The sequence below is a fragment of the Equus asinus genome, chromosome 1 (genome assembly GCF_041296235.1).
Source record: "Equus asinus isolate D_3611 breed Donkey chromosome 1, EquAss-T2T_v2, whole genome shotgun sequence".
Taxonomy (NCBI): domain Eukaryota; kingdom Metazoa; phylum Chordata; class Mammalia; order Perissodactyla; family Equidae; genus Equus; species Equus asinus.
In genome coordinates this window covers 4,746,723-4,770,168 of record NC_091790.1, presented here as the reverse complement: position 1 = coordinate 4,770,168, position 23,446 = coordinate 4,746,723, and positions in this window count along the sequence as shown.

The window sequence follows — 23,446 nt, the reverse complement described above, 5'->3', positions numbered from 1 at the left end:
ACCAAGAGTCACGAAAGCACTCACACCTCGGCCTAGAGAACATACGGTGATTCCAGAAATGCAAAACGAATCACTTGGAATGAAGGGGAACGGACTGATAAGCATGTCTAAGGGGGATAGCTGAGAAATACCATGACGATTCTCCTATGGAAAAGAGACAAAGGTCCCAGAAAATGGAAGGCGAACAGAAATCACCCCTGGATAATCCACAATGAAAGATGATGTCCGTCTTTAGACAGACTCTGCTGGAACGTTTGAAAGGCAGAGAAATTCACAAGCCAAAAGACGGCAGCGAAGGTCAAGGCTGGGCTAAGTGGGAAGGGTGAGTTATGAGACTGCTCCAAGCGGGCCAGGAAACCGTGTGTCCGTGAAGCTTGCCGGGACAGCAGAGACACGATTCTGACAAATCCTCTGACATCGCAGTGGACCCGGAAAACAACCTGGCCTCATCTACACAGTGCCAGACTTGGGCTCAAGTAGCATATTCAAGTCCCATTGCCCTCAACTGCAGGTTGCCAACGGAACATGAAAGGGGCCGGCCGGTGGTGCAGCGGTGACGTCCGCACCTTCTGGGTCGGTGGCCCGGGGTGGGCCGGGTGGACCCTCGGGTGAGCCTGCTCACCACTGCTTCAGGCCTTCTGGGGCAGGCGTCCGAGGTAGTGTAGAGGCAGATGGGAAGGGACGTTAGACAGGGCCAGACTTCCACAGCAAAGACAGGAGCATTGCCAGCAGATGTGAGCTCAGCGATGCACTTCTGCCAGAACAAAACCGATTCAAAGTTGCAAAGCATAGAGAAACTGAAGCTGAAAAGAAAAAGTGAAAAACTGCATGCCAGTGAGAAGGATGAGATCTCTATGAAGAAACTTAGCAAAACAGGTGAAAGCCATGGCAATGGAAAACTAACAAACGTTGGGGGAAAGAAATTCAAGAAGACACAAGGAGAAAGAAGGAGATTCCAGGATCTAGGAGTGGAAGCATCAACACACTGGAAACGTCCCTACCAGAGCAAGGAACCTCTGGATTCCATGCAATCCCAGTCAAAGTTGCAGCAATGTTTCCCACAGAGACAGAAGAGGGAATCCTGAAGCTTCTAGCCAGCAACAAGAGACCCTGACTAGGCAAAGGAATCCTCAGGAAAACGAAAAAAGCAGGACGTGGCACACTTTCCGATTTCAACATATAGGACGAAGCACTAGGTACCGAGACGGCACAGTCTGGGCCCCAAAACAGGCACACAGACCCATGCAACAGAATCGAGAACCCAGAGCCCAACTCAAACGTACATGGACAGCCCATTTTAGACCAGGGAGCCAAGAGGAGACAGCGGAGAAAGGAGAGCCTCTACCATAAACGGTGCTGGGAAGCCTGCACAGCCACATGGAACACAACGAGAGTACACCATGATGTTACACCTGGCACACACACCACCTGAAATGGATCAAAGCCTTGAATGGCAGACTTGAAACCGTGAACCTTGTAGCAGAAGACCTAGGCAGAGTGCTCTTTGCCATCTGTCTGAGCCGCCTGTTTGGAAGAAGCAAGTCCGACTGGGCCAGGGCAACCAAGTCAACAAGAAACCAACGGGACCACGTCAAATGCGGACGCTTCTGCCCAGTGAAGGAAACCATCGACTGAATGGAAAGATAGCACAACGACTGGGGGAGGATGTTTGCAAACCACACATCGGACAAGGGGTGGAAAGCCCAAAGATGCAATCAACTCGCACGTCCCCAGAAGAAAAAAAAAACAACAAGCCAATGAAAACCTGGGCAGAAGATGGAAACAGAGATTTCCGCCAAGAAGATCGAAAGAGGGCCAACGGGTGCATGAACACTTGTTCACCGTCATTAAGTCTCAGGCCAATGCAAATGCAAACTGCAAGGGCACAGCAGCTCACTGTGGTCAGAATGGCTATAAGGAAGCAGACAGGAAGCCACAAGTGTCAGAGAGGAGGTGGAGAGAAGGGAAGCCTCCCGCACCGTTGGTGGGAGTGCAGACCGGTGCAGCCACTACGCCAAGCGGTGTGGAACTGCCTCAGAACTTGAAGAATCGATGTCCCATATGATCCAGCTATTCCTCTGCGGCGTGTTGATCCAAAGAACTCGGAAACACTCCTGCATAAAGACATGTGCACCGCTGAGTTCACCACAGCGTCGCTCCCACTACCCAAGACTTGGAAGCCTCCCTGGAGCCCAGCAAGGGACCAGTGCAGAAGGAAGATGGGCTATAGCCACGCAATGGCATACCAGTCAGCCGGAACCAAGGATGCAATCCTGCCATTTGTGACCACCAGAATGGCTGTGAGGGTTTTAGGGAAGTGAAACAAGCCCCAGGGAGCAAGGCAAGTACCGTAGGACCTCACTTAAGAGGAGAAGCAAAAACAAGCGCTCAGGAACAGGTGGCACGGGACATTTGATTGGGGGTTCCCAGAGACAAAGCGGGGAGGTGTGAGAGGGTGAAACAGATGATGAGGCACAAGTGTGTGGTGAGGGCCTGCTATTAGGCTTACGCAGGGGAAGATGATGTAAGCTACACGGAAGTCTACATCGATGAGGATGCAAATCGGAAAGATATAGGATGTTCTAATGCAGGGTTGCGGCAATAAATTCACCTCAAAGCAAAAAATCCAAAATGGGGTCCAGAATGACGGCATAAAGCTTTGGGGCTGAAAGAGATTAGAGAAGGTGAACTTCCAAGGCTGGAAAATCACCTCAAAATGCGTACTGATGCTACAGAAAGGTAGACCATTCCAAATAGATGAAGAGCAATGCTACCCACAGCACATGCTGCCTGCGAAACCCATGCACCCACGGAAAAGGTTACCGTGCAGGATGTTACTACTAATCACCTTCACGAATAATCCAAACAGGCCCACGTGTTCCCAAGCTCAGGCAAAAGGTTGGTCCAAAAGTCCAATTCAGGGCCGGCCCTGTGGCGGAGCGGGTAAGCGCCCACGTTCCGCTTGGCCGGCCCAGGCCTCACTGTTTCACATCACGGGTGCAGATCACATTAGCAGTCTTAGGAAATATAGATTTCATGGTACGGTGCGGACAGGGATCATAAACTAAGTAGCAATGGTGAGGTCACCTTCTAATACGCACCAGAAAAAGAACCGTGAGGCTTTTACAATCCATGAACGCATCTGGTACACTTCCCCAAAGGAAGCAGGAAGGAAAACATGGGACCTGCCTAGGTGGAATCGGCAGAGTGCTAGGAGATGACACGATCATTGCGCATCAGAGGATTGCCCGGGCAACTTCAACCTGGGAGGGAGTCCAGGACTTTCTCTGGGGAACGTCCACCCACTTGGCCATCTACATAAAATGTAAGAGGTGAAACCCAGGATAATCTTACAGGACAGAAACCAGTGTCTAGAGAGAATGTAGCAGGCCTTCCAAAGTTCGAGGGGCAACACAGAAACCGACAAGAAATCGAGAAAAAGGAAAACTATCCTACCTGGAAAGGGTGAGGAGTCAGACTGGCCTGAGATGGCTCTGAAACTCTGTGTGCACGCAGGTTGTCAGGACAACTTCGAATTTTGAGGTTGTTTATGACATCACGAGGATCATGTCCGCCAAGATGGCCACACGGTTACAGACCGAGGATTGGCCTAGGCTAGGCTATTAAAGGGAGGGATACCCAGGAACAGCTTTGAGAAACAGAAAGCGGACACAGAAACTGGAAGGCATAAAACAGACGCTGATTCGAGGGGTAAGAAAGGGATCCTTGGCAAGAAGCGAGAATAGAGGGACAAGCCCTGAGAGGAGAACGTTGTCATCTGTTCAAGTCTATGGGGAGGCCATGCTGATTCAAGCTTGCAACTTGATTGGAAGCAAGAGGCCGGACTTGGGCCTTATCAGACCTACGTGGTCCTTCTGCCTTAAGCATAAGCCAAAGTCAAGAATGAGGTCTTGAGGACGTTGAAGAGAAGACTCGATGCCTCCTTTCCTAGGCCCCTGGCATTCTTTGCAGATCAGTCTCACTTTCCATAGCTCTGGCGTCACGGGGGCCCACTGGGTACATGCTAATGTGTCCCAAGACATGTCTTGGAAGCCTTGAAGGAATGGAGCCCTGTCACGCTTGGGCTATGTCTCTTTGTTTGGAAGTGCTCTACAAGGGTGCTGAAAAGCACCCTTTTCCACAGGCCTTCGTTCCTTCGTGAAGGCTGCCCTCCCAGGCTAGTGTGCTCAGTTTGCCTCCATCGAAATTCTCTCCCCCTACCTCTTGCCGTAGAAGGATTATGGATTATGTGTTTTGACACCACATGTAAGGAAGTGGGCTGAAAATGAGAACATTACAATTCTGTTTCAAGAAAAATAAACAGGCCTGGGCTGAGGATGTAAGGCAAACAAATGGCACAGCCTATAGTAAGAAAGGAAGCCCGTATCTAGACGGCACCTGGGGGAACGTTCCAGGATCAGGGGTGAAGTTCGAAACTTCCCAAATCCGGAAAGGAGACAGAAAAATATCTTTCCTGGAGAGAGGAATTCATCAGATTCGTCTAATTTGTCTTGGAAACATTGTGTCCGTGAAGGGGGATGCCAGGACCACCTCGAGTTTGGAGTTTCTGACCTCAGGATGTCAAACCAACCCAGATGACCACGTGTTCCCAGTGCTTAGTTTGACCCAGGCTAGGACAGCAAAGACTCCTTCAAGTGACCGGTGCAAATTGAAAGACAACAACCAAGAGTCACGAAAGCACTCACACCTCGGCCTAGAGAACATACGGTGATTCCAGAAATGCAAAACGAATCACTTGGAATGAAGGGGAACGGACTGATAAGCATGTCTAAGGGGGATAGCTGAGAAATACCATGACGATTCTCCTATGGAAAAGAGACAAAGGTCCCAGAAAATGGAAGGCGAACAGAAATCACCCCTGGATAATCCACAATGAAAGATGATGTCCGTCTTTAGACAGACTCTGCTGGAACGTTTGAAAGGCAGAGAAATTCACAAGCCAAAAGACGGCAGCGAAGGTCAAGGCTGGTCTAAGTGGGAAGGGTGAGTTATGAGACTGCTCCAAGCGGGCCAGGAAACCGTGTGTCCGTGAAGCTTGCCGGGACAGCAGAGACACGATTCTGACAAATCCTCTGACATCGCAGTGGACCCGAAAAACAACCTGGCCTCATCTACACAGTGCCAGACTTGGGCTCAAGTAGCATATTCAAGTCCCATTGCCCTCAACTGCAGGTTGCCAACGGAACATGAAAGGGGCCGGCCGGTGGTGCAGCGGTGAGGTCCGCACCTTCTGGGTCGGTGGCCCGGGGTGGGCCGGGTGGACCCTCGGGTGAGCCTGCTCACCACTGCTTCAGGCCTTCTGGGGCAGGCGTCCGAGGTAGTGTAGAGGCAGATGGGAAGGGACGTTAGACAGGGCCAGACTTCCACAGCAAAGACAGGAGCATTGCCAGCAGATGTGAGCTCAGCGATGCACTTCTGCCAGAACAAAACCGATTCAAAGTTGCAAAGCATAGAGAAACTGAAGCTGAAAAGAAAAAGTGAAAAACTGCATGCCAGTGAGAAGGATGAGATCTCTATGAAGAAACTTAGCAAAACAGGTGAAAGCCATGGCAATGGAAAACTAACAAACGTTGGGGGAAAGAAATTCAAGAAGACACAAGGAGAAAGAAGGAGATTCCAGGATCTAGGAGTGGAAGCATCAACACACTGGAAACGTCCCTACCAGAGCAAGGAACCTCTGGATTCCATGCAATCCCAGTCAAAGTTGCAGCAATGTTTCCCACAGAGACAGAAGAGGGAATCCTGAAGCTTCTAGCCAGCAACAAGAGACCCTGACTAGGCAAAGGAATCCTCAGGAAAACGAAAAAAGCAGGACGTGGCACACTTTCCGATTTCAACATATAGGACGAAGCACTAGGTACCGAGACGGCACAGTCTGGGCCCCAAAACAGGCACACAGACCCATGCAACAGAATCGAGAACCCAGAGCCCAACTCAAACGTACATGGACAGCCCATTTTCGACCAGGGAGCCAAGAGGAGACAGCGGAGAAAGGAGAGCCTCTACCATAAACGGTGCTGGGAAGCCTGCACAGCCACATGGAACACAACGAGAGTACACCATGATGTTACACCTGGCACACACACCACCTGAAATGGATCAAAGCCTTGAATGGCAGACTTGAAACCGTGAACCTTGTAGCAGAAGACCTAGGCAGAGTGCTCTTTGCCATCTGTCTGAGCCGCCTGTTTGGAAGAAGCAAGTCCGACTGGGCCAGGGCAACCAAGTCAACAAGAAACCAACGGGACCACGTCAAATGCGGACGCTTCTGCCCAGTGAAGGAAACCATCGACTGGATGGAAAGATAGCACAACGACTGGGGGAGGATGTTTGCAAACCACACATCGGACAAGGGGTGGAAAGCCCAAAGATGCAATCAACTCGCACGTCCCCAGAAGAAAAAAAAAACAACAAGCCAATGAAAACCTGGGCAGAAGATGGAAACAGAGATTTCCGCCAAGAAGATCGAAAGAGGGCCAACGGGTGCATGAACACTTGTTCACCGTCATTAAGTCTCAGGCCAATGCAAATGCAAACTGCAAGGGCACAGCAGCTCACTGTGGTCAGAATGGCTATAAGGAAGCAGACAGGAAGCCACAAGTGTCAGAGAGGAGGTGGAGAGAAGGGAAGCCTCCCGCACCGTTGGTGGGAGTGCAGACCGGTGCAGCCACTACGCCAAGCGGTGTGGAACTGCCTCAGAACTTGAAGAATCGATGTCCCATATGATCCAGCTATTCCTCTGCGGCGTGTTGATCCAAAGAACTCGGAAACACTCCTGCATAAAGACATGTGCACCGCTGAGTTCACCACAGCGTCGCTCCCACTACCCAAGACTTGGAAGCCTCCCTGGAGCCCAGCAAGGGACCAGTGCAGAAGGAAGATGGGCTATAGCCACGCAATGGCATACCAGTCAGCCGGAACCAAGGATGCAATCCAGCCATTTGTGACCACCAGAATGGCTGTGAGGGTTTTAGGGAAGTGAAACAAGCCCCAGGGAGCAAGGCAAGTACCGTAGGACCTCACTTAAGAGGAGAAGCAAAAACAAGCGCTCAGGAACAGGTGGCACGGGACATTTGATTGGGGGTTCCCAGAGACAAAGCGGGGAGGTGTGAGAGGGTGAAACAGATGATGAGGCACAAGTGTGTGGTGAGGGCCTGCTATTAGGCTTACGCAGGGGAAGATGATGTAAGCTACACGGAAGTCTACATCGATGAGGATGCAAATCGGAAAGATATAGGATGTTCTAATGCAGGGTTGCGGCAATAAATTCACCTCAAAGCAAAAAATCCAAAATGGGGTCCAGAATGACGGCATAAAGCTTTGGGGCTGAAAGAGATTAGAGAAGGTGAACTTCCAAGGCTGGAAAATCACCTCAAAATGCGTACTGATGCTACAGAAAGGTAGACCATTCCAAATAGATGAAGAGCAATGCTACCCACAGCACATGCTGCCTGCGAAACCCATGCACCCACGGAAAAGGTTACCGTGCAGGATGTTACTACTAATCACCTTCACGAATAATCCAAACAGGCCCACGTGTTCCCAAGCTCAGGCAAAAGGTTGGTCCAAAAGTCCAATTCAGGGCCGGCCCTGTGGCGGAGCGGGTAAGCGCCCACGTTCCGCTTGGCCGGCCCAGGCCTCACTGTTTCACATCACGGGTGCAGATCACATTAGCAGTCTTAGGAAATATAGATTTCATGGTACGGTGCGGACAGGGATCATAAACTAAGTAGCAATGGTGAGGTCACCTTCTAATACGCACCAGAAAAAGAACCGTGAGGCTTTTACAATCCATGAACGCATCTGGTACACTTCCCCAAAGGAAGCAGGAAGGAAAACATGGGACCTGCCTAGGTGGAATCGGCAGAGTGCTAGGAGATGACACGATCATTGCGCATCAGAGGATTGCCCGGGCAACTTCAACCTGGGAGGGAGTCCAGGACTTTCTCTGGGGAACGTCCACCCACTTGGCCATCTACATAAAATGTAAGAGGTGAAACCCAGGATAATCTTACAGGACAGAAACCAGTGTCTAGAGAGAATGTAGCAGGCCTTCCAAAGTTCGAGGGGCAACACAGAAACCGACAAGAAATCGAGAAAAAGGAAAACTATCCTACCTGGAAAGGGTGAGGAGTCAGACTGGCCTGAGATGGCTCTGAAACTCTGTGTGCACGCAGGTTGTCAGGACAACTTCGAATTTTGAGGTTGTTTATGACATCACGAGGATCATGTCCGCCAAGATGGCCACACGGTTACAGACCGAGGATTGGCCTAGGCTAGGCTATTAAAGGGAGGGATACCCAGGAACAGCTTTGAGAAACAGAAAGCGGACACAGAAACTGGAAGGCATAAAACAGACGCTGATTCGAGGGGTAAGAAAGGGATCCTTGGCAAGAAGCGAGAATAGAGGGACAAGCCCCGAGAGGAGAACGTTGTCATCTGTTCAAGTCTATGGGGAGGCCATGCTGATTCAAGCTTGCAACTTGATTGGAAGCAAGAGGCCGGACTTGGGCCTTATCAGACCTACGTGGTCCTTCTGCCTTAAGCATAAGCCAAAGTCAAGAATGAGGTCTTGAGGACGTTGAAGAGAAGCCTCGATGCCTCCTTTCCTAGGCCCCTGGCATTCTTTGCAGATCAGTCTCACTTTCCATAGCTCTGGCGTCACGGGGGCCCACTGGGTACATGCTAATGTGTCCCAAGACATGTCTTGGAAGCCTTGAAGGAATGGAGCCCTGTCACGCTTGGGCTATGTCTCTTGGTTTGGAAGTGCTCTACAAGGGTGCTGAAAAGCACCCTTTTCCACAGGCCTTCGTTCCTTCGTGAAGGCTGCCCTCCCAGGCTAGTGTGCTCAGTTTGCCTCCATCGAAATTCTCTCCCCCTACCTCTTGCCGTAGAAGGATTATGGATTATGTGTTTTGACACCACATGTAAGGAAGTGGGCTGAAAATGAGAACATTACAATTCTGTTTCAAGAAAAATAAACAGGCCTGGGCTGAGGATGTAAGGCAAACAAATGGCACAGCCTATAGTAATAAAGGAAGCCCGTAACTAGACGGCACCTGGGGGAACGTTCCAGGATCAGGGGTGAAGTTCGAAACTTCCCAAATCCGGAAAGGAGACAGAAAAATATCTTTCCTGGAGAGAGGGATTCATCAGATTCGTCTAATTTGTCTTGGAAACATTGTGTCCGTGAAGGGGGATGCCAGGACCACCTCGAGTTTGGAGTTTCTGACCTCAGGATGTCAAACCAACCCAGATGACCACGTGTTCCCAGTGCTTAGTTTGACCCAGGCTAGGACAGCAAAGACTCCTTCAAGTGACCGGTGCAAATTCAAAGACAATAACCAAGAGTCACGAAAGCACTCACACCTCGGCCTAGAGAACATACGGTGATTCCAGAAATGCAAAACGAATCACTTGGAATGAAGGGGAACGGACTGATAAGCATGTCTAAGGGGGATAGCTGAGAAATACCATGACGATTCTCCTATGGAAAAGAGACAAAGGTCCCAGAAAATGGAAGGCGAACAGAAATCACCCCTGGATAATCCACAATGAAAGATGATGTCCGTCTTTAGACAGACTCTGCTGGAACGTTTGAAAGGCAGAGAAATTCACAAGCCAAAAGACGGCAGCGAAGGTCAAGGCTGGGCTAAGTGGGAAGGGTGAGTTATGAGACTGCTCCAAGCGGGCCAGGAAACCGTGTGTCCGTGAAGCTTGCCGGGACAGCAGAGACACGATTCTGACAAATCCTCTGACATCGCAGTGGACCCGAAAAACAACCTGGCCTCATCTACACAGTGCCAGACTTGGGCTCAAGTAGCATATTCAAGTCCCATTGCCCTCAACTGCAGGTTGCCAACGGAACATGAAAGGGGCCGGCCGGTGGTGCAGCGGTGAGGTCCGCACCTTCTGGGTCGGTGGCCCGGGGTGGGCCGGGTGGACCCTCGGGTGAGCCTGCTCACCACTGCTTCAGGCCTTCTGGGGCAGGCGTCCGAGGTAGTGTAGAGGCAGATGGGAAGGGACGTTAGACAGGGCCAGACTTCCACAGCAAAGACAGGAGCATTGCCAGCAGATGTGAGCTCAGCGATGCACTTCTGCCAGAACAAAACCGATTCAAAGTTGCAAAGCATAGAGAAACTGAAGCTGAAAAGAAAAAGTGAAAAACTGCATGCCAGTGAGAAGGATGAGATCTCTATGAAGAAACTTAGCAAAACAGGTGAAAGCCATGGCAATGGAAAACTAACAAACGTTGGGGGAAAGAAATTCAAGAAGACACAAGGAGAAAGAAGGAGATTCCAGGATCTAGGAGTGGAAGCATCAACACACTGGAAACGTCCCTACCAGAGCAAGGAACCTCTGGATTCCATGCAATCCCAGTCAAAGTTGCAGCAATGTTTCCCACAGAGACAGAAGAGGGAATCCTGAAGCTTCTAGCCAGCAACAAGAGACCCTGACTAGGCAAAGGAATCCTCAGGAAAATGAAAAAAGCAGGACGTGGCACACTTTCCGATTTCAACATATAGGACGAAGCACTAGGTACCGAGACGGCACAGTCTGGGCCCCAAAACAGGCACACAGACCCATGCAACAGAATCGAGAACCCAGAGCCCAACTCAAACGTACATGGACAGCCCATTTTCGACCAGGGAGCCAAGAGGAGACAGCGGAGAAAGGAGAGCCTCTACCATAAACGGTGCTGGGAAGCCTGCACAGCCACATGGAACACAACGAGAGTACACCATGATGTTACACCTGGCACACACACCACCTGAAATGGATCAAAGCCTTGAATGGCAGACTTGAAACCGTGAACCTTGTAGCAGAAGACCTAGGCAGAGTGCTCTTTGCCATCTGTCTGAGCCGCCTGTTTGGAAGAAGCAAGTCCGACTGGGCCAGGGCAACCAAGTCAACAAGAAACCAACGGGACCACGTCAAATGCGGACGCTTCTGCCCAGTGAAGGAAACCATCGACTGAATGGAAAGATAGCACAACGACTGGGGGAGGATGTTTGCAAACCACACATCGGACAAGGGGTGGAAAGCCCAAAGATGCAATCAACTCGCACGTCCCCAGAAGAAAAAAAAAACAACAAGCCAATGAAAACCTGGGCAGAAGATGGAAACAGAGATTTCCGCCAAGAAGATCGAAAGAGGGCCAACGGGTGCATGAACACTTGTTCACCGTCATTAAGTCTCAGGCCAATGCAAATGCAAACTGCAAGGGCACAGCAGCTCACTGTGGTCAGAATGGCTATAAGGAAGCAGACAGGAAGCCACAAGTGTCAGAGAGGAGGTGGAGAGAAGGGAAGCCTCCTGCACCGTTGGTGGGAGTGCAGACCGGTGCAGCCACTACGCCAAGCGGTGTGGAACTGCCTCAGAACTTGAAGAATCCATGTCCCATATGATCCAGCTATTCCTCTGCGGCGTGTTGATCCAAAGAACTCGGAAACACTCCTGCATAAAGACATGTGCACCGCTGAGTTCACCACAGCGTCGCTCCCACTACCCAAGACTTGGAAGCCTCCCTGGAGCCCAGCAAGGGACCAGTGCAGAAGGAAGATGGGCTATAGCCACGCAATGGCATACCAGTCAGCCGGAACCAAGGATGCAATCCAGCCATTTGTGACCACCAGAATGGCTGTGAGGGTTTTAGGGAAGTGAAACAAGCCCCAGGGAGCAAGGCAAGTACCGTAGGACCTCACTTAAGAGGAGAAGCAAAAACAAGCGCTCAGGAACAGGTGGCACGGGACATTTGATTGGGGGTTCCCAGAGACAAAGCGGGGAGGTGTGAGAGGGTGAAACAGATGATGAGGCACAAGTGTGTGGTGAGGGCCTGCTATTAGGCTTACGCAGGGGAAGATGATGTAAGCTACACGGAAGTCTACATCGATGAGGATGCAAATCGGAAAGATATAGGATGTTCTAATGCAGGGTTGCGGCAATAAATTCACCTCAAAGCAAAAAATCCAAAATGGGGTCCAGAATGACGGCATAAAGCTTTGGGGCTGAAAGAGATTAGAGAAGGTGAACTTCCAAGGCTGGAAAATCACCTCAAAATGCGTACTGATGCTACAGAAAGGTAGACCATTCCAAATAGATGAAGAGCAATGCTACCCACAGCACATGCTGCCTGCGAAACCCATGCACCCACGGAAAAGGTTACCGTGCAGGATGTTACTACTAATCACCTTCACGAATAATCCAAACAGGCCCACGTGTTCCCAAGCTCAGGCAAAAGGTTGGTCCAAAAGTCCAATTCAGGGCCGGCCCTGTGGCGGAGCGGGTAAGCGCCCACGTTCCGCTTGGCCGGCCCAGGCCTCACTGTTTCACATCACGGGTGAAGATCACATTAGCAGTCTTAGGAAATATAGATTTCATGGTACGGTGCGGACAGGGATCATAAACTAAGTAGCAATGGTGAGGTCACCTTCTAATACGCACCAGAAAAAGAACCGTGAGGCTTTTACAATCCATGAACGCATCTGGTACACTTCCCCAAAGGAAGCAGGAAGGAAAACATGGGACCTGCCTAGGTGGAATCGGCAGAGTGCTAGGAGATGACACGATCATTGCGCATCAGAGGATTGCCCGGGCAACTTCAACCTGGGAGGGAGTCCAGGACTTTCTCTGGGGAACGTCCACCCACTTGGCCATCTACATAAAATGTAAGAGGTGAAACCCAGGATAATCTTACAGGACAGAAACCAGTGTCTAGAGAGAATGTAGCAGGCCTTCCAAAGTTCGAGGGGCAACACAGAAACCGACAAGAAATCGAGAAAAAGGAAAACTATCCTACCTGGAAAGGGTGAGGAGTCAGACTGGCCTGAGATGGCTCTGAAACTCTGTGTGCACGCAGGTTGTCAGGACAACTTCGAATTTTGAGGTTGTTTATGACATCACGAGGATCATGTCCGCCAAGATGGCCACACGGTTACAGACCGAGGATTGGCCTAGGCTAGGCTATTAAAGGGAGGGATACCCAGGAACAGCTTTGAGAAACAGAAAGCGGACACAGAAACTGGAAGGCATAAAACAGACGCTGATTCGAGGGGTAAGAAAGGGATCCTTGGCAAGAAGCGAGAATAGAGGGACAAGCCCTGAGAGGAGAACGTTGTCATCTGTTCAAGTCTATGGGGAGGCCATGCTGATTCAAGCTTGCAACTTGATTGGAAGCAAGAGGCCGGACTTGGGCCTTATCAGACCTACGTGGTCCTTCTGCCTTAAGCATAAGCCAAAGTCAAGAATGAGGTCTTGAGGACGTTGAAGAGAAGCCTCGATGCCTCCTTTCCTAGGCCCCTGGCATTCTTTGCAGATCAGTCTCACTTTCCATAGCTCTGGCGTCACGGGGGCCCACTGGGTACATGCTAATGTGTCCCAAGACATGTCTTGGAAGCCTTGAAGGAATGGAGCCCTGTCACGCTTGGGCTGTGTCTCTTTGTTTGGAAGTGCTCTACAAGGGTGCTGAAAAGAACCCTTTTCCACAGGCCTTCGTTCCTTCGTGAAGGCTGCCCTCCCAGGCTAGTGTGCTCAGTTTGCCTCCATCGAAATTCTCTCCCCCTACCTCTTGCCGTAGAAGGATTATGGATTATGTGTTTTGACACCACATGTAAGGAAGTGGGCTGAAAATGAGAACATTACAATTCTGTTTCAAGAAAAATAAACAGGCCTGGGCTGAGGATGTAAGGCAAACAAATGGCACAGCCTATAGTAAGAAAGGAAGCCCGTAACTAGACGGCACCTGGGGGAACGTTCCAGGATCAGGGGTGAAGTTCGAAACTTCCCAAATCCGGAAAGGAGACAGAAAAATATCTTTCCTGGAGAGAGGGATTCATCAGATTCGTCTAATTTGTCTTGGAAACATTGTGTCCGTGAAGGGGGATGCCAGGACCACCTCGAGTTTGGAGTTTCTGACCTCAGGATGTCAAACCAACCCAGATGACCACGTGTTCCCAGTGCTTAGTTTGACCCAGGCTAGGACAGCAAAGACTCCTTCAAGTGACCGGTGCAAATTCAAAGACAACAACCAAGAGTCACGAAAGCACTCACACCTCGGCCTAGAGAACATACGGTGATTCCAGAAATGCAAAACGAATCACTTGGAATGAAGGGGAACGGACTGATAAGCATGTCTAAGGGGGATAGCTGAGAAATACCATGACGATTCTCCTATGGAAAAGAGACAAAGGTCCCAGAAAATGGAAGGCGAACAGAAATCACCCCTGGATAATCCACAATGAAAGATGATGTCCGTCTTTAGACAGACTCTGCTGGAACGTTTGAAAGGCAGAGAAATTCACAAGCCAAAAGACGGCAGCGAACGTCAAGGCTGGGCTAAGTGGGAAGGGTGAGTTATGAGACTGCTCCAAGCGGGCCAGGAAACCGTGTGTCCGTGAAGCTTGCCGGGACAGCAGAGACACGATTCTGACAAATCCTCTGACATCGCAGTGGACCCGAAAAACAACCTGGCCTCATCTACACAGTGCCAGACTTGGGCTCAAGTAGCATATTCAAGTCCCATTGCCCTCAACTGCAGGTTGCCAACGGAACATGAAAGGGGCCGGCCGGTGGTGCAGCGGTGACGTCCGCACCTTCTGGGTCGGTGGCCCGGGGTGGGCCGGGTGGACCCTCGGGTGAGCCTGCTCACCACTGCTTCAGGCCTTCTGGGGCAGGCGTCCGAGGTAGTGTAGAGGCAGATGGGAAGGGACGTTAGACAGGGCCAGACTTCCACAGCAAAGACAGGAGCATTGCCAGCAGATGTGAGCTCAGCGATGCACTTCTGCCAGAACAAAACCGATTCAAAGTTGCAAAGCATAGAGAAACTGAAGCTGAAAAGAAAAAGTGAAAAACTGCATGCCAGTGAGAAGGATGAGATCTCTATGAAGAAACTTAGCAAAACAGGTGAAAGCCATGGCAATGGAAAACTAACAAACGTTGGGGGAAAGAAATTCAAGAAGACACAAGGAGAAAGAAGGAGATTCCAGGATCTAGGAGTGGAAGCATCAACACACTGGAAACGTCCCTACCAGAGCAAGGAACCTCTGGATTCCATGCAATCCCAGTCAAAGTTGCAGCAATGTTTCCCACAGAGACAGAAGAGGGAATCCTGAAGCTTCTAGCCAGCAACAAGAGACCCTGACTAGGCAAAGGAATCCTCAGGAAAACGAAAAAAGCAGGACGTGGCACACTTTCCGATTTCAACATATAGGACGAAGCACTAGGTACCGAGACGGCACAGTCTGGGCCCCAAAACAGGCACACAGACCCATGCAACAGAATCGAGAACCCAGAGCCCAACTCAAACGTACATGGACAGCCCATTTTCGACCAGGGAGCCAAGAGGAGACAGCGGAGAAAGGAGAGCCTCTACCATAAACGGTGCTGGGAAGCCTGCACAGCCACATGGAACACAACGAGAGTACACCATGATGTTACACCTGGCACACACACCACCTGAAATGGATCAAAGCCTTGAATGGCAGACTTGAAACCGTGAACCTTGTAGCAGAAGACCTAGGCAGAGTGCTCTTTGCCATCTGTCTGAGCCGCCTGTTTGGAAGAAGCAAGTCCGACTGGGCCAGGGCAACCAAGTCAACAAGAAACCAACGGGACCACGTCAAATGCGGACGCTTCTGCCCAGTGAAGGAAACCATCGACTGAATGGAAAGATAGCACAACGACTGGGGGAGGATGTTTGCAAACCACACATCGGACAAGGGGTGGAAAGCCCAAAGATGCAATCAACTCGCACGTCCCCAGAAGAAAAAAAAAAACAACAAGCCAATGAAAACCTAGGCAGAAGATGGAAACAGAGATTTCCGCCAAGAAGATCGAAAGAGGGCCAACGGGTGCATGAACACTTGTTCACCGTCATTAAGTCTCAGGCCAATGCAAATGCAAACTGCAAGGGCACAGCAGCTCACTGTGGTCAGAATGGCTATAAGGAAGCAGACAGGAAGCCACAAGTGTCAGAGAGGAGGTGGAGAGAAGGGAAGCCTCCTGCACCGTTGGTGGGAGTGCAGACCGGTGCAGCCACTACGCCAAGCGGTGTGGAACTGCCTCAGAACTTGAAGAATCCATGTCCCATATGATCCAGCTATTCCTCTGCGGCGTGTTGATCCAAAGAACTCGGAAACACTCCTGCATAAAGACATGTGCACCGCTGAGTTCACCACAGCGTCGCTCCCACTACCCAAGACTTGGAAGTCTCCCTGGAGCCCAGCAAGGGACCAGTGCAGAAGGAAGATGGGCTATAGCCACGCAATGGCATACCAGTCAGCCGGAACCAAGGATGCAATCCAGCCATTTGTGACCACCAGAATGGCTGTGAGGGTTTTAGGGAAGTGAAACAAGCCCCAGGGAGCAAGGCAAGTACCGTAGGACCTCACTTAAGAGGAGAAGCAAAAACAAGTGCTCAGGAACAGGTGGCACGGGACATTTGATTGGGGGTTCCCAGAGACAAAGCGGGGAGGTGTGAGAGGGTGAAACAGATGATGAGGCACAAGTGTGTGGTGAGGGCCTGCTATTAGGCTTACGCAGGGGAAGATGATGTAAGCTACACGGAAGTCTACATCGATGAGGATGCAAATCGGAAAGATATAGGATGTTCTAATGCAGGGTTGCGGCAATAAATTCACCTCAAAGCAAAAAATCCAAAATGGGGTCCAGAATGACGGCATAAAGCTTTGGGGCTGAAAGAGATTAGAGAAGGTGAACTTCCAAGGCTGGAAAATCACCTCAAAATGCGTACTGATGCTACAGAAAGGTAGACCATTCCAAATAGATGAAGAGCAATGCTACCCACAGCACATGCTGCCTGCGAAACCCATGCACCCACGGAAAAGGTTACCGTGCAGGATGTTACTACTAATCACCTTCACGAATAATCCAAACAGGCCCACGTGTTCCCAAGCTCAGGCAAAAGGTTGGTCCAAAAGTCCAATTCAGGGCCGGCCCCGTGGCGGAGCGGGTAAGCGCCCACGTTCCGCTTGGCCGGCCCAGGCCTCACTGTTGCACATCACGGGTGCAGATCACATTAGCAGTCTTAGGAAATATAGATTTCATGGTATGGTGCGGACAGGGATCATAAACTAAGTAGCAATGGTGAGGTCACCTTCTAATACGCACCAGAAAAAGAACCGTGAGGCTTTTACAATCCATGAACGCATCTGGTACACTTCCCCAAAGGAAGCAGGAAGGAAAACATGGGACCTGCCTAGGTGGAATCGGCAGAGTGCTAGGAGATGACACGATCATTGCGCATCAGAGGATTGCCCGGGCAACTTCAACCTGGGAGGGAGTCCAGGACTTTCTCTGGGGAACGTCCACCCACTTGGCCATCTACATAAAATGTAAGAGGTGAAACCCAGGATAATCTTACAGGACAGAAACCAGTGTCTAGAGAGAATGTAGCAGGCCTTCCAAAGTTCGAGGGGCAACACAGAAACCGACAAGAAATCGAGAAAAAGGAAAACTATCCTACCTGGAAAGGGTGAGGAGTCAGACTGGCCTGAGATGGCTCTGAAACTCTGTGTGCACGCAGGTTGTCAGGACAACTTCGAATTTTGAGGTTGTTTATGACATCACGAGGATCATGTCCGCCAAGATGGCCACACGGTTACAGACCGAGGATTGGCCTAGGCTAGGCTATTAAAGGGAGGGATACCCAGAAACAGCTTTGAGAAACAGAAAGCGGACACAGAAACTGGAAGGCATAAAACAGACGCTGATTCGAGGGGTAAGAAAGGGATCCTTGGCAAGAAGCGAGAATAGAGGGACAAGCCCCGAGAGGAGAACGTTGTCATCTATTCAAGTCTATGGGGAGGCCATGCTGATTCAAGCTTGCAACTTGATTGGAAGCAAGAGGCCGGACTTGGGCCTTATCAGACCTACGTGTTCCTTCTGCCTTAAGCATAAGCCAAAGTCAAGAATGAGGTCTTGAGGACGTTGAAGAGAAGCCTCGATGCCTCCTTTCCTAGGCCCCTGGCATTCTTTGCAGATCAGTCTCACTTTCCATAGCTCTGGCGTCACGGGGGCCCACTGGGTACATGCTAATGTGTCCCAAGACATGTCTTGGAAGCCTTGAAGGAATGGAGCCCTGTCACGCTTGGGCTATGTCTCTTTGTTTGGAAGTGCTCTACAAGGGTGCTGAAAAGCACCCTTTTCCACAGGCCTTCGTTCCTTCGTGAAGGCTGCCCTCCCAGGCTAGTGTGCTCAGTTTGCCTCCATCGAAATTGTCTCCCCCTACCTCTTGCCGTAGAAGGATTATGGATTATGTGTTTTGACACCACATGTAAGGAAGTGGGCTGAAAATGAGAACATTACAATTCTGCTTCAAGAAAAATAAACAGGCCTGGGCTGAGGATGTAAGGCAAACAAATGGCACAGCCTATAGTAAGAAAGGAAGCCCGTATCTAGACGGCACCTGGGGGAACGTTCCAGGATCAGGGGTGAAGTTCGAAACTTCCCAAATCCGGAAAGGAGACAGAAAAATATCTTTCCTGGAGAGAGGAATCCATCAGATTCGTCTAATTTGTCTTGGAAACATTGTGTCCGTGAAGGGGGATGCCAGGACCACCTCGAGTTTGGAGTTTCTGACCTCAGGATGTCAAACCAACCCAGATGACCACGTGTTCCCAGTGCTTAGTTTGACCCAGGCTAGGACAGCAAAGACTCCTTCAAGTGACCGGTGCAAATTGAAAGACAACAACCAAGAGTCACGAAAGCACTCACACCTCGGCCTAGAGAACATACGGTGATTCCAGAAATGCAAAACGAATCACTTGGAATGAAGGGGAACGGACTGATAAGCATGTCTAAGGGGGATAGCTGAGAAATACCATGACGATTCTCCTATGGAAAAGAGACAAAGGTCCCAGAAAATGGAAGGCGAACAGAAATCACCCCTGGATAATCCACAATGAAAGATGATGTCCGTCTTTAGACAGACTCTGCTGGAACGTTTGAAAGGCAGAGAAATTCACAAGCCAAAAGACGGCAGCGAAGGTCAAGGCTGGGCTAAGTGGGAAGGGTGAGTTATGAGACTGCTCCAAGCGGGCCAGGAAACCGTGTGTCCGTGAAGCTTGCCGGGACAGCAGAGACACGATTCTGACAAATCCTCTGACATCGCAGTGGACCCGAAAAACAACCTGGCCTCATCTACACAGTGCCAGACTTGGGCTCAAGTAGCATATTCAAGTCCCATTGCCCTCAACTGCAGGTTGCCAACGGAACATGAAAGGGGCCGGCCGGTGGTGCAGCGGTGACGTCCGCACCTTCTGGGTCGGTGGCCCGGGGTGGGCCGGGTGGACCCTCGGGTGAGCCTGCTCACCACTGCTTCAGGCCTTCTGGGGCAGGCGTCCGAGGTAGTGTAGAGGCAGATGGGAAGGGACGTTAGACAGGGCCAGACTTCCACAGCAAAGACAGGAGCATTGCCAGCAGATGTGAGCTCAGCGATGCACTTCTGCCAGAACAAAACCGATTCAAAGTTGCAAAGCATAGAGAAACTGAAGCTGAAAAGAAAAAGTGAAAAACTGCATGCCAGTGAGAAGGATGAGATCTCTATGAAGAAACTTAGCAAAACAGGTGAAAGCCATGGCAATGGAAAACTAACAAACGTTGGGGGAAAGAAATTCAAGAAGACACAAGGAGAAAGAAGGAGATTCCAGGATCTAGGAGTGCAAGCATCAACACACTGGAAACGTCCCTACCAGAGCAAGGAACCTCTGGATTCCATGCAATCCCCGTCAAAATTGCAGCAATGTTTCCCACAGAGACAGAAGAGGGAATCCTGAAGCTTCTAGCCAGCAACAAGAGACCCTGACTAGGCAAAGGAATCCTCAGGAAAACGAAAAAAGCAGGGCGTGGCACACTTTCCGATTTCAACATATAGGACGAAGCACTAGGTACCGAGACGGCACAGTCTGGGCCCCAAAACAGGCACACAGACCCATGCAACAGAATCGAGAACGCAGAGCCCAACTCAAACGTACATGGACAGCCCATTTTCGACCAGGGAGCCATGAGGAGACAGCGGAGAAAGGAGAGCCTCTACCATAAACGGTGCTGGGAAGCCTGCACAGCCACATGGAACACAACGAGAGTACACCATGATGTTACACCTGGCACACACACCACCTGAAATGGATCAAAGCCTTGAATGGCAGACTTGAAACCGTGAACCTTGTAGCAGAAGACCTAGGCAGAGTGCTCTTTGCCATCTGTCTGAGCCGCCTGTTTGGAAGAAGCAAGTCCGACTGGGCCAGGGCAACCAAGTCAACAAGAAACCAACGGGACCACGTCAAATGCGGACGCTTCTGCCCAGTGAAGGAAACCATCGACTGAATGGAAAGATAGCACAACGACTGGGGGAGGATGTTTGCAAACCACACATCGGACAAGGGGTGGAAAGCCCAAAGATGCAATCAACTCGCACGTCCCCAGAAGAAAAAAAAAACAACAAGCCAATGAAAACCTGGGCAGAAGATGGAAACAGAGATTTCCGCCAAGAAGATCGAAAGAGGGCCAACGGGTGCATGAACACTTGTTCACCGTCATTAAGTCTCAGGCCAATGCAAATGCAAACTGCAAGGGCACAGCAGCTCACTGTGGTCAGAATGGCTATAAGGAAGCAGACAGGAAGCCACAAGTGTCAGAGAGGAGGTGGAGAGAAGGGAAGCCTCCTGCACCGTTGGTGGGAGTGCAGACCGGTGCAGCCACTACGCCAAGCGGTGTGGAACTGCCTCAGAACTTGAAGAATCCATGTCCCATATGATCCAGCTATTCCTCTGCGGCGTGTTGATCCAAAGAACTCGGAAACACTCCTGCATAAAGACATGTGCACCGCTGAGTTCACCACAGCATCGCTCCCACTACCCAAGACTTGGAAGCCTCCCTGGAGCCCAGCAAGGGACCAGTGCAGAAGGAAGATGGGCTATAGCCACGCAATGGCATACCAGTCAGCCGGAACCAAGGATGCAATCCAGCCATTTGTGACCACCAGAATGGCTGTGAGGGTTTTAGGGAAGTGAAACAAGCCCCAGGGAGCAAGGCAAGTACCGTAGGACCTCACTTAAGAGGAGAAGCAAAAACAAGCGCTCAGGAACAGGTGGCACGGGACATTTGATTGGGGGTTCCCAGAGACAAAGCGGGGAGGTGTGAGAGGGTGAAACAGATGATGAGGCACAAGTGTGTGGTGAGGGCCTGCTATTAGGCTTACGCAGGGGAAGATGATGTAAGCTACACGGAAGTCTACATCCATGAGGATGCAAATCGGAAAGATATAGGATGTTCTAATGCAGGGTTGCGGCAATAAATTCACCTCAAAGCAAAAAATCCAAAATGGGGTCCAGAATGACGGCATAAAGCTTTGGGGCTGAAAGAGATTAGAGAAGGTGAACTTCCAAGGCTGGAAGATCACCTCAAAATGCGTACTGATGCTACAGAAAGGTAGACCATTCCAAATAGATGAAGAGCAATGCTACCCACAGCACATGCTGCCTGCGAAACCCATGCACCCACGGAAAAGGTTACCGTGCAGGATGTTACTACTAATCACCTTCACGAATAATCCAAACAGGCCCACGTGTTCCCAAGCTCAGGCAAAAGGTTGGTCCAAAAGTCCAATTCAGGGCCGGCCCCGTGGCGGAGCGGGTAAGCGCCCACGTTCCGCTTGGCCGGCCCAGGCCTCACTGTTTCACATCACAGGTGCAGATCACATTAGCAGTCTTAGGAAATATAGATTTCATGGTACGGTGCGGACAGGGATCATAAACTGAGTAGCAATGGTGAGGTCACCTTCTAATACGCACCAGAAAAAGAACCGTGAGGCTTTTACAATCCATGAACGCATCTGGTACACTTCCCCAAAGGAAGCAGGAAGGAAAACATGGGACCTGCCTAGGTGGAATCGGCAGAGTGCTAGGAGATGACACGATCATTGCGCATCAGAGGATTGCCCGGGCAACTTCAACCTGGGAGGCAGTCCAGGACTTTGTCTGGGGTACGTCCACCCACTTGGCCATCTACATAAAATGTAAGAGGTGAAACCCAGGATAATCTTACAGGACAGAAACCAGTGTCTAGAGAGAATGTAGCAGGCCTTCCAAAGTTCGAGGGGCAACACAGAAACCGACAAGAAATCGAGAAAAAGGAAAACTATCCTACCTGGAAAGGGTGAGGAGTCAGACTGGCCTGAGATGGCTCTGAAACTCTGTGTGCACGCAGGTTGTCAGGACAACTTCGAATTTTGAGGTTGTTTATGACATCACGAGGATCATGTCCGCCAAGATGGCCACACGGTTACAGACCGAGGATTGGCCTAGGCTAGGCTATTAAAGGGAGGGATACCCAGAAACAGCTTTGAGAAACAGAAAGCGGACACAGAAACTGGAAGGCATAAAACAGACGCTGATTCGAGGGGTAAGAAAGGGATCCTTGGCAAGAAGCGAGAATAGAGGGACAAGCCCCGAGAGGAGAACGTTGTCATCTATTCAAGTCTATGGGGAGGCCATGCTGATTCAAGCTTGCAACTTGATTGGAAGCAAGAGGCCGGACTTGGGCCTTATCAGACCTACGTGGTCCTTCTGCCTTAAGCATAAGCCAAAGTCAAGAATGAGGTCTTGAGGACGTTGAAGAGAAGCCTCGATGCCTCCTTTCCTAGGCCCCTGGCATTCTTTGCAGATCAGTCTCACTTTCCATAGCTCTGGCGTCACGGGGGCCCACTGGGTACATGCTAATGTGTCCCAAGACATGTCTTGGAAGCCTTGAAGGAATGGAGCCCTGTCACGCTTGGGCTATGTCTCTTGGTTTGGAAGTGCTCTACAAGGGTGCTGAAAAGCACCCTTTTCCACAGGCCTTCGTTCCTTCGTGAAGGCTGCCCTCCCAGGCTAGTGTGCTCAGTTTGCCTCCATCGAAATTCTCTCCCCCTACCTCTTGCCGTAGAAGGATTATGGATTATGTGTTTTGACACCACATGTAAGGAAGTGGGCTGAAAATGAGAACATTACAATTCTGTTTCAAGAAAAATAAACAGGCCTGGGCTGAGGATGTAAGGCAAACAAATGGCACAGCCTATAGTAAGAAAGGAAGCCCGTATCTAGACGGCACCTGGGGGAACGTTCCAGGATCAGGGGTGAAGTTCGAAACTTCCCAAATCCGGAAAGGAGACAGAAAAATATCATTCCTGGAGAGAGGAATCCATCAGATTCGTCTAATTTGTCTTGGAAACATTGTGTCCGTGAAGGGGGATGCCAGGACCACCTCGAGTTTGGAGTTTCTGACCTCAGGATGTCAAACCAACCCAGATGACCACGTGTTCCCAGTGCTTAGTTTGACCCAGGCTAGGACAGCAAAGACTCCTTCAAGTGACCGGTGCAAATTCAAAGACAACAACCAAGAGTCACGAAAGCACTCACACCTCGGCCTA